The 7,626-nt window shown below is 38.3% G+C and overlaps 1 pseudogene across 1 annotated transcript; it reads right to left on the reverse strand.

Annotated features, from left to right (window-relative positions):
- Positions 1–825: 825 nt before the first annotated feature.
- Positions 826–2,437, reverse strand: LOC309859441 (cytochrome b-c1 complex subunit 2, mitochondrial pseudogene; annotated as a pseudogene). Its single transcript has one exon. The product of its transcript is annotated as a cytochrome b-c1 complex subunit 2, mitochondrial pseudogene (transcript).
- Between the last annotated feature and the right edge of the window lie 5,189 nt (positions 2,438–7,626).

A 7,626-nucleotide genomic window follows, 5' to 3' on the forward strand; every position in this document is an offset into this window, starting at 1 on the left:
CTCAGTTATGGCCAATTTTATTATTCTGTGTCTTTTATTTCTTTCCATGGACACTCAGGACTGAAAAGTACAATGAAGGGGCTCTTGGGTGACTCAGTTGGTTAAGCGTCTGCCTTTAGCTCAGGTCATGATCCCAGGGTCCTGGGATCCAGCCCTGAGTTGAGACCCTCAGTGGGCTCTGCACTCAGCAGGAGTGTGCTTAAAAATTCTTTCTCTCCCTCTGTCTCCCTCTGCCTCTCCCCCTGCTTCTGTGTTTTCTCTCTCTCTCTCTCAAATAAATAAATGAAATCTTTTTAAAAAAATTTAAAAATGCAATAAAAATAATCTATTCATTTCTCAAGGAAAAAGAATCATGCATATATGTACAATTAATTTACTGTAAGTGTGGTCATCACACATTATTTATAAAGTTAAAAACTCGTAACCTAAGTGTTGTGCTATGGAGGAATAGTTAAATACACAAAGGCACGGAGATGGGCTAATACTCAGCCAATTTAAGCCATGTTTTAAAATGACACTTATGACATGAAAAATGCTCACAATACATTTATAAGCTGAAAAAACAAAACAAAACAGAAATTGACAGGCTAAAGTTATCTCTCATGTCTTAGCGCAGGCAGAGATGGGATGGTCTTTTGTGGAGCTTAATCAGACTCGCAGTTATCCCCCAAATAGAAGCAACGTATACCTACTTTTCTGGTTTTTAAGCAAGTTGAAATGAGAATGCCAGCCGTCTGCCCCTGTGTCACCAAACATCTGATTCTGACTCTTGTAAAGGAGAGAGCCGAGAGAAATGACATGAACTGTAAAAACTATTTGAATATATTTTTTTAAAAACAGAATATTTTATTTACTTTAAGTCAGCTGGGGATAATTACCTGTATTTATATGTTAAGACATTTCACCTCATTGAAAAACAAAAAGATAAAATGTTATATTAGAGATCTTTGACTTTCATGTGTTTGCTGCTCTGGGTTGAGAACATGTTCAGCTCTTCCCTGCAAGATGTGTTTCAGTATTACAACTCATCAACAAAAGGTGTATGGCCCAGATTTCCACTTGCCGCCATTGACTTCCGGCCAGAAACAAACTTCTTTGCAGCGTTTATGACATCGGCGTCAGCTACGGAGTCTATCTGCTGAAGGACTGTGGCTGGCGGCGTGTACGATCCCGCACCCAGTGCCTGGGACCTGACTTCATCCAGGAACCCCTCAGAAGACTCCACTGACATTAGGTAGCCAGCTTTCAGCTTGTTCTTGGCAGCTTGGACGTCTGCATTGGAAAGGTTTCCTTGAGCAATCGTTTTTACTTGGCTATAGGCATCCTTGACAACATCTCCAGCTGTGGCAGCCTGCGAGACGGTGTAAATCCCAAAGAGTCCAGAATCCGAGTAACTGGCGTTAAAAGCGGAAACATCAAATGGCTGGTGAACTCCCTTGGCAACAGCCTGGTACAGAGAGCTGGTGGGATTGCTGCCCCTCTTGACATGTGGTCCAGCACCAAGAACATACTGGAGAACACTAAATGCATTTGCTTCCGCACTTCCTGTGGCAGCACTTTCAGCTACAAGAGCAGCATGAACAAGACTGTCTCCATTCTGCTCTCGGATTTCACCTCCACGGTACTTGGCCTTCGCACCAGGTAAACCAAGCCCACCCCTCATGTTGAGAAACTGTTCTGCAACTTGCTTTAGAACAGGGTGACTCACACCAAGTCCAACCAAAGCCATTCTCGCACTTGTGAAATGGTTCTGAACAAAGTAATGCAACTCATCTGGTGTCACTTTTCCAATCCTATAATCAAGACAATACAGGGAATTGGCCAAGGCATTTCGGTAAGCTGCAGCATGCAGATTTTCAAGGCCATGAGCCTGTGGATTCTGAAAAGCTACAGCTTTGTCAATTCTTAGCTGAGACTGAAGAGCAGCCACTTCCCAACGACGAAATTCTGGGATGTGGTGACATTGAGCAGGAACTCCATTAGAACATCAACATGGTCCCGCAGGCATTCCACAGTGTAGGCCATGCTTTCCCTGGTTGAAGTCACACTTAATTTACCACCAACTGCTTCGATTCCACGGGTTATCTTGAAAGATGAAGCTCCTTTAGTAGTCAAACTGGATGCAAGATGAAGCAGATGAGAGGTTCCTAAGTTGTTGGAGTCCTCATGCCTGTTGCCGGCTTTAATGAATAAACCGATTCTTGATGCAGGAGCATAGTTTTCCAGAGAAGCAATCACTAAGCTGTTTGGTAATTTGGTAAACTCAAGGTCCTGAGGCTGTGAAGGCACTCCTGCAGGGGCGGCTGTGGCTTTCACTTTGGGAGCAACTTTCAGGGAGTAAAACCTCGAGAGAGACCCGGCTCTGTTTAGCAGCTTCATGGCTCCAGCTCGCTCTAATCCACGGTCACGGCCGGCTGGAAGGAAAGCAAGATGATGGCGGACCAACTATTTGAATATTATGCAGACAGTTCTCTCCATTGGATAGTCTATATGCTCTTATCAGTTAAAGTCCGATCCACCATAAGGATATGGATATATAATTGGACTATATTTTGCTTTTAATGAGGTTTTTCTTTGATGATATGTTCTTGGTTTTTAATTGATACAACTGTAAGAAATGTTAATGAATTTATTTTGAATTTTATTTAAAAATCCTCTTGATAATAAGCCTCCCCAGATATTCTGTATTATACTTCTGTTCCTGTACATTTCTTCAGTGTGTTTTCTTATCCTTTGAGACCTAACTCAGATACCTTCTTTGTTAAGAAAGTCCCTATTTTGGGACGCCTGGGTGGCTCAGTCATTAAGTATCTGCCTTTAGCTCAGGTCATGATCCAGGGTCCAGGGATAGAGCCCCACCTCGGGCTCCCTGCTCAGCCGGAAGCCTGCTTCTCCCTCTCCCTCTGCTGCCCCCCTGCTTGTGTTCCCTCTCTTGCTGTGTCTCTCTCTGTCAAATAAATAAATAAAATCTTTTAAAAAAGAAAAAAGTCCCTATTTCCCACAGTCACAGTCTTTCCTTCTTTTGTGCATTTTGATTATTTTTTTGTTATAACAATTATCATATATTGTTTTGGTTGCCCACAGTTTCACAAATTTCACCCCAAAAGCTAGTGACTTAAAATAATAATTTGTTAACATTTTTCATGTTTCTGTAGATTGACTGGAATCAGTTGGACAGTTTTTGCTTGCTTAGAGTCTCTCATGTGGTCGCAGGCAGATGGCAGCTGGGGCTCGAGTCAGCTGGGGGCTTGACTAAATTCCACAGATCACACATGTCTGATACCCAGGTGGAGATGACAGGAACAGATGAGGGTGGCTGGGCACTTCTGAGTCTCCTTGTATTTTTTCCATGGGGTTTGTGTGGGTTTCCACACAGCACGACATCTCAGGATAACTGCATTCCTTATACAGGGACTTGCTTCCTCCAGAGCCAAAGCTGCCGGGTTTCTTATGACTTATCCCTGGGAGTCCTAGAACCCACTTCTGCCATATTCTGTAGGCCAGGGAAGTCACTGAGGCCAGCCCAGATTCAAAGAGAAGGGAATCGGGCTCCGTCTCCGTGTGAGGAGCAGTATGCACGTACAGGGGGGCAGGCATTGACAGTGGTCATTTTTGGAAATGACCTACCCTGTGTAGAACAGAACAGAATTTCAGTGCTGAAAAGTATTTGAAAGCGCATCTGATTCAACTTTCTCATTTTGCTGAAGACAAAAAAAAAAAAATCTAGAAAGATGAAATTACTTGCCCCAAATTAAACATTTCATACATATGTGTGTGTGTTTGTTTGTTTGTTTATTTATTTATATTTGCCTCTCCTCCCTTCATGAACTCAACCCCCAAACTGTTTGTTTGTTTGTTCACAGCCTAGCAAAGGACCATGCATAAATTACATGTACAAGCGTTTTCCAAAGGCATGGTATGCTGTAGAACCCATGTTTAGCCGCCCTGTTTATTACTTTGAGGAGCAAAGGAAAAGAAGTCCAAACTTCTAGTTTGGGTGCATTTTGCCCTGGACTGTGTGCATTTTGACCTGAGTTAGCTGTTGTTCTCTGTTGTGAAATCAACCCAGATAGGGTTTTTTTAAAAAATAGTTCTCGTAGCTTCACTCCTCAGAATATACCTTGTTGTGTAGATTCAACTCTGGAACCATGAAAATGACCTACAGACAAAAACCAAAATTAAATCATACTGAAAATGAAAAGCATCCTAAGAATGGAAAGCAAAACAAAATAAATAAACTTTATTCTCAGGTATATATTAAGAACAAAATAACTTCAAAGCAAAACAAAAAAATGTAAAACTGTTTTCAGTAATTATATCATTGATAATAATTTTGTATTATTATCCTAATACTGGTTTGCATGTGTAATGGGATAAAACTACAATTACGTTAATATCATTAGGAATCAAGATTTTTATAATAAAAGTTTTGAGATTAACAAAAATTCTTTATTAATAAATTTAAACATGGGATCGCTAGTATAAACTCAAGATATATACTCTTATAAATGTGTATTTCTTAGCTCTGTCCAGTAAAATGAGAAACAATAACTAATAATTCTTCAATGGCAGTAAGCACCATTAATGCACAGATTCTGATCTCTAAAAGCCATTTCCTCCTAAATCAAGTTGAGGGTCCTTAGAAAAATGGTTGATTTCAGGACTGGGACACATAACGTACAAGGTAAGTCTGGAATATTTTGTAATGACAGAAAACAAGTAAAGCTATCAAAGAGTACTGAGGAGGTCATGGTCCTTTTAGAAGGAATCAGGAGCCAGCAAGAAGTGTATCCAAATAGCAGAAGTTAGGGGTGCCTGGGTGGCTCAGTCAGTTGGGCGGCTGCCTTCAGCTGGGTCGTGGTCTCCAGGTCCTGGGATCACCCTGCATCAAGTTCCCAGCTAGGCAGGGAGTTAGCTTCTCCCTCTGCTTCTCCCACTGCTTGTGCTCTCTCTCAAATGAAGAAATAAAATCTTAAAAAACAAAATAGCAAACGTAGGGACATTGAGAATCAGTAAGAATAACGACTGAATGATCAACAATAGTAAGATTTGGTGAATTAAAACCAAATATTATTTTTAAAATCACAAGGAATCCACAATTGTACTTTAAAAAAGCCTCTTGGACACCTTTGCTACCTGAGTGGAAAATGATTTAACATTCTAAAAACTAAACTTAAATTTTCTGCATTAATCTTATATCAAATGCCATAAAATAGATGAGAAAAATCTGTTTTTTTTTTTTTTTTAATGATCTCTGTTATTAAAAGAAGGGATGTTAAAGTTAGCATATCATTTTGGAAACTGCAAAATAAATTATTTGGCAAAAGCAACAATGATCAGTGGCTGATAGTGACATCAAAAGTGTTGAAGTCAGACATTGTGCTCCATCTGGTAAAAGTACACAGAACATGGAGGAAGTAATTCTGCCAAGAAATGAACCTCCTCTCAGGTCAGCTCTGCAGACTTAGCAACAGTTGACAAGAAATGCAGGAGACAGGAGCATGATAAATGGCAACGTGAAGAAACAATCTACAAAATCCAGACTATAAGAAAACTCGACTATAAGAAACTCGACAGGAGTGCTCAAACTTGAACAAGCATATAGATTGCCCAAATATCTTGCTAAAATGCAAATTCTGACAGAACTGTGGTGTGGGATCCAGATTCTTTATTTATAATAAACTCTCAAGAGTTGTCAGTGCTCCTGGTCTATGGACTGTACTTTGAGTAGCAAGGTTCAAGGTAAACTTAATTTCTTAAGGGAGGCAAGAAGGAAAAAGAGAAATGACCTGTAAGTTAAAAGTGATTCCAGAGCTATAATAACCAAATGCTGTGTCTACACTTCTGTCTAGGACCATTGAATCAATCAATGTGAAAAATTATGAGAAAATGGCAAGCAGATATTTGATAATTATATTAAGGAATTATTGCTCATTTCTTAAGGTGTGATAACAGTACTCTTTGGTTATGGTTTTTTAATAAAAATTTTTGGAGTGCCTGAGTGGCTCAGTCACTGGGTGTCTGCTTTAGACTCAGGTCATGATCCAGAGTCCTGGGATCAAGCCCTGCATTCCATTTCCTGCTTGGCAGGAGGCCTGCTTCTCCCTCTCCCTCTGCTGCTCCCCTTGCTTGTGTTCCCTCTCACACTTTGTCTCTCTCTGTTAAATAAATAAAATCTTAAAAAAAAAAAAAGAGTTCTTATCCTTCTGAGATACACACATCATTTATAGCAGGATTGATGTGATAATCGGAACTGTGTTGAAAATCAATCTGTATATTATTCTGGGGGGAAATAGTGGAGAAGGGCTGGGAATCGTGAGTTCATCATTTTATTTTCTCTACTTTGTTATGTTTGAGTATTTCCATTAGAAGAAAAATTTTTAAATGGCTCTGAAAAATTATTACACATATTTTGGAAATATTCCAATTTTTTTTAAGTGTTCCCCTAAATTCTTCACCTTTTTTTTTTTTTTTTTTTTTACATACATGTGAGTGGATCACTTTTCTTGGCAAGTCTGTAGCTTTCATTATCTTTTCAAGGATTATTGAATGAACAGGAATATTACTAATAGTATGTAAATTAAAGACACGATCTCCTTTGAAAACTAAAAGATTGCTGAAAGCCATTAAGATAATCATTGTACTAAAATACATTTCTTGCTCTCCAGTGAACATTTTTAAACATTTCCTGGTGGGTAATGGTGTATTTTAATAGAAGATCACCCTCTGCTGTCCTGACAAGAAATAGCACCACATCGAAAAACATTATTGTGTCCTTAATTTTTCCAGTTACCAGTTATGGCAATTCCAACATAACAGTAGTGATAATTATAGCAGCAACACTAATTATATAGATCAAGGTAACAATTGAAAAACACAAATTAGCAATCAGGAATAAAAAGGGGCTGTTACTATTGATCCTAATAGATAATCAAGAGCATAAGGGATGACTATAGAAAACTTTAAGTCGATAAGTTTGCCAAGTTAAATTCCTTGAAAAATAAAAGTTAAAAAAATGATACAAAATCAATTAGAAAATTCTGAATAGCCTTTTACATACCAAAGAAAGTGAATTTCTTATTAAAACTTGCCACAAAGACAACTCAATTTTCAGTTGGTTTCACTCATGAATTCTGTTAAACGTGAAGGAAGAAATAAAATGAATCTTACACAGACTCTTCCAGAAAAGAAGAAAAAGTAATACTTCCCAACTTATTGATAAATCCAGGATAACCCTAAGGTCAAAATCTGGAATACTGCCCATAAATATGTTTGTTAAAATTCTTAACAAAAAATACCATTTACAACAACCTGTGACATATCATGAACAAGTCATGCTTTTCCCAGAAATAAAGAATGACAAAAATAATAAATAATCCACTGTATTAACAAACGGACTCTTAAAAATCAACCACTGAAATTCACTATTTTAACAACACAGAGAAGAAAAACGATATACTCATCTTAATAGATTTTTTAAATAATTTAAAAATTCATTACTTTTTAATGGTAAAAACTCTAGTAAACTTAGAATAAAGAGAGCCATCCTGCATGGAAATCAGTAAAAATCCTATAGCAAACATTAGTATGAATGGTGAAGCATGGGCAGTTTAACTACTCACATTG

The sequence above is a fragment of the Mustela nivalis genome (genome assembly GCF_964662115.1).
Source record: "Mustela nivalis genome assembly, chromosome: 2".
NCBI classification, from domain to species: Eukaryota; Metazoa; Chordata; class Mammalia; order Carnivora; family Mustelidae; genus Mustela; species Mustela nivalis.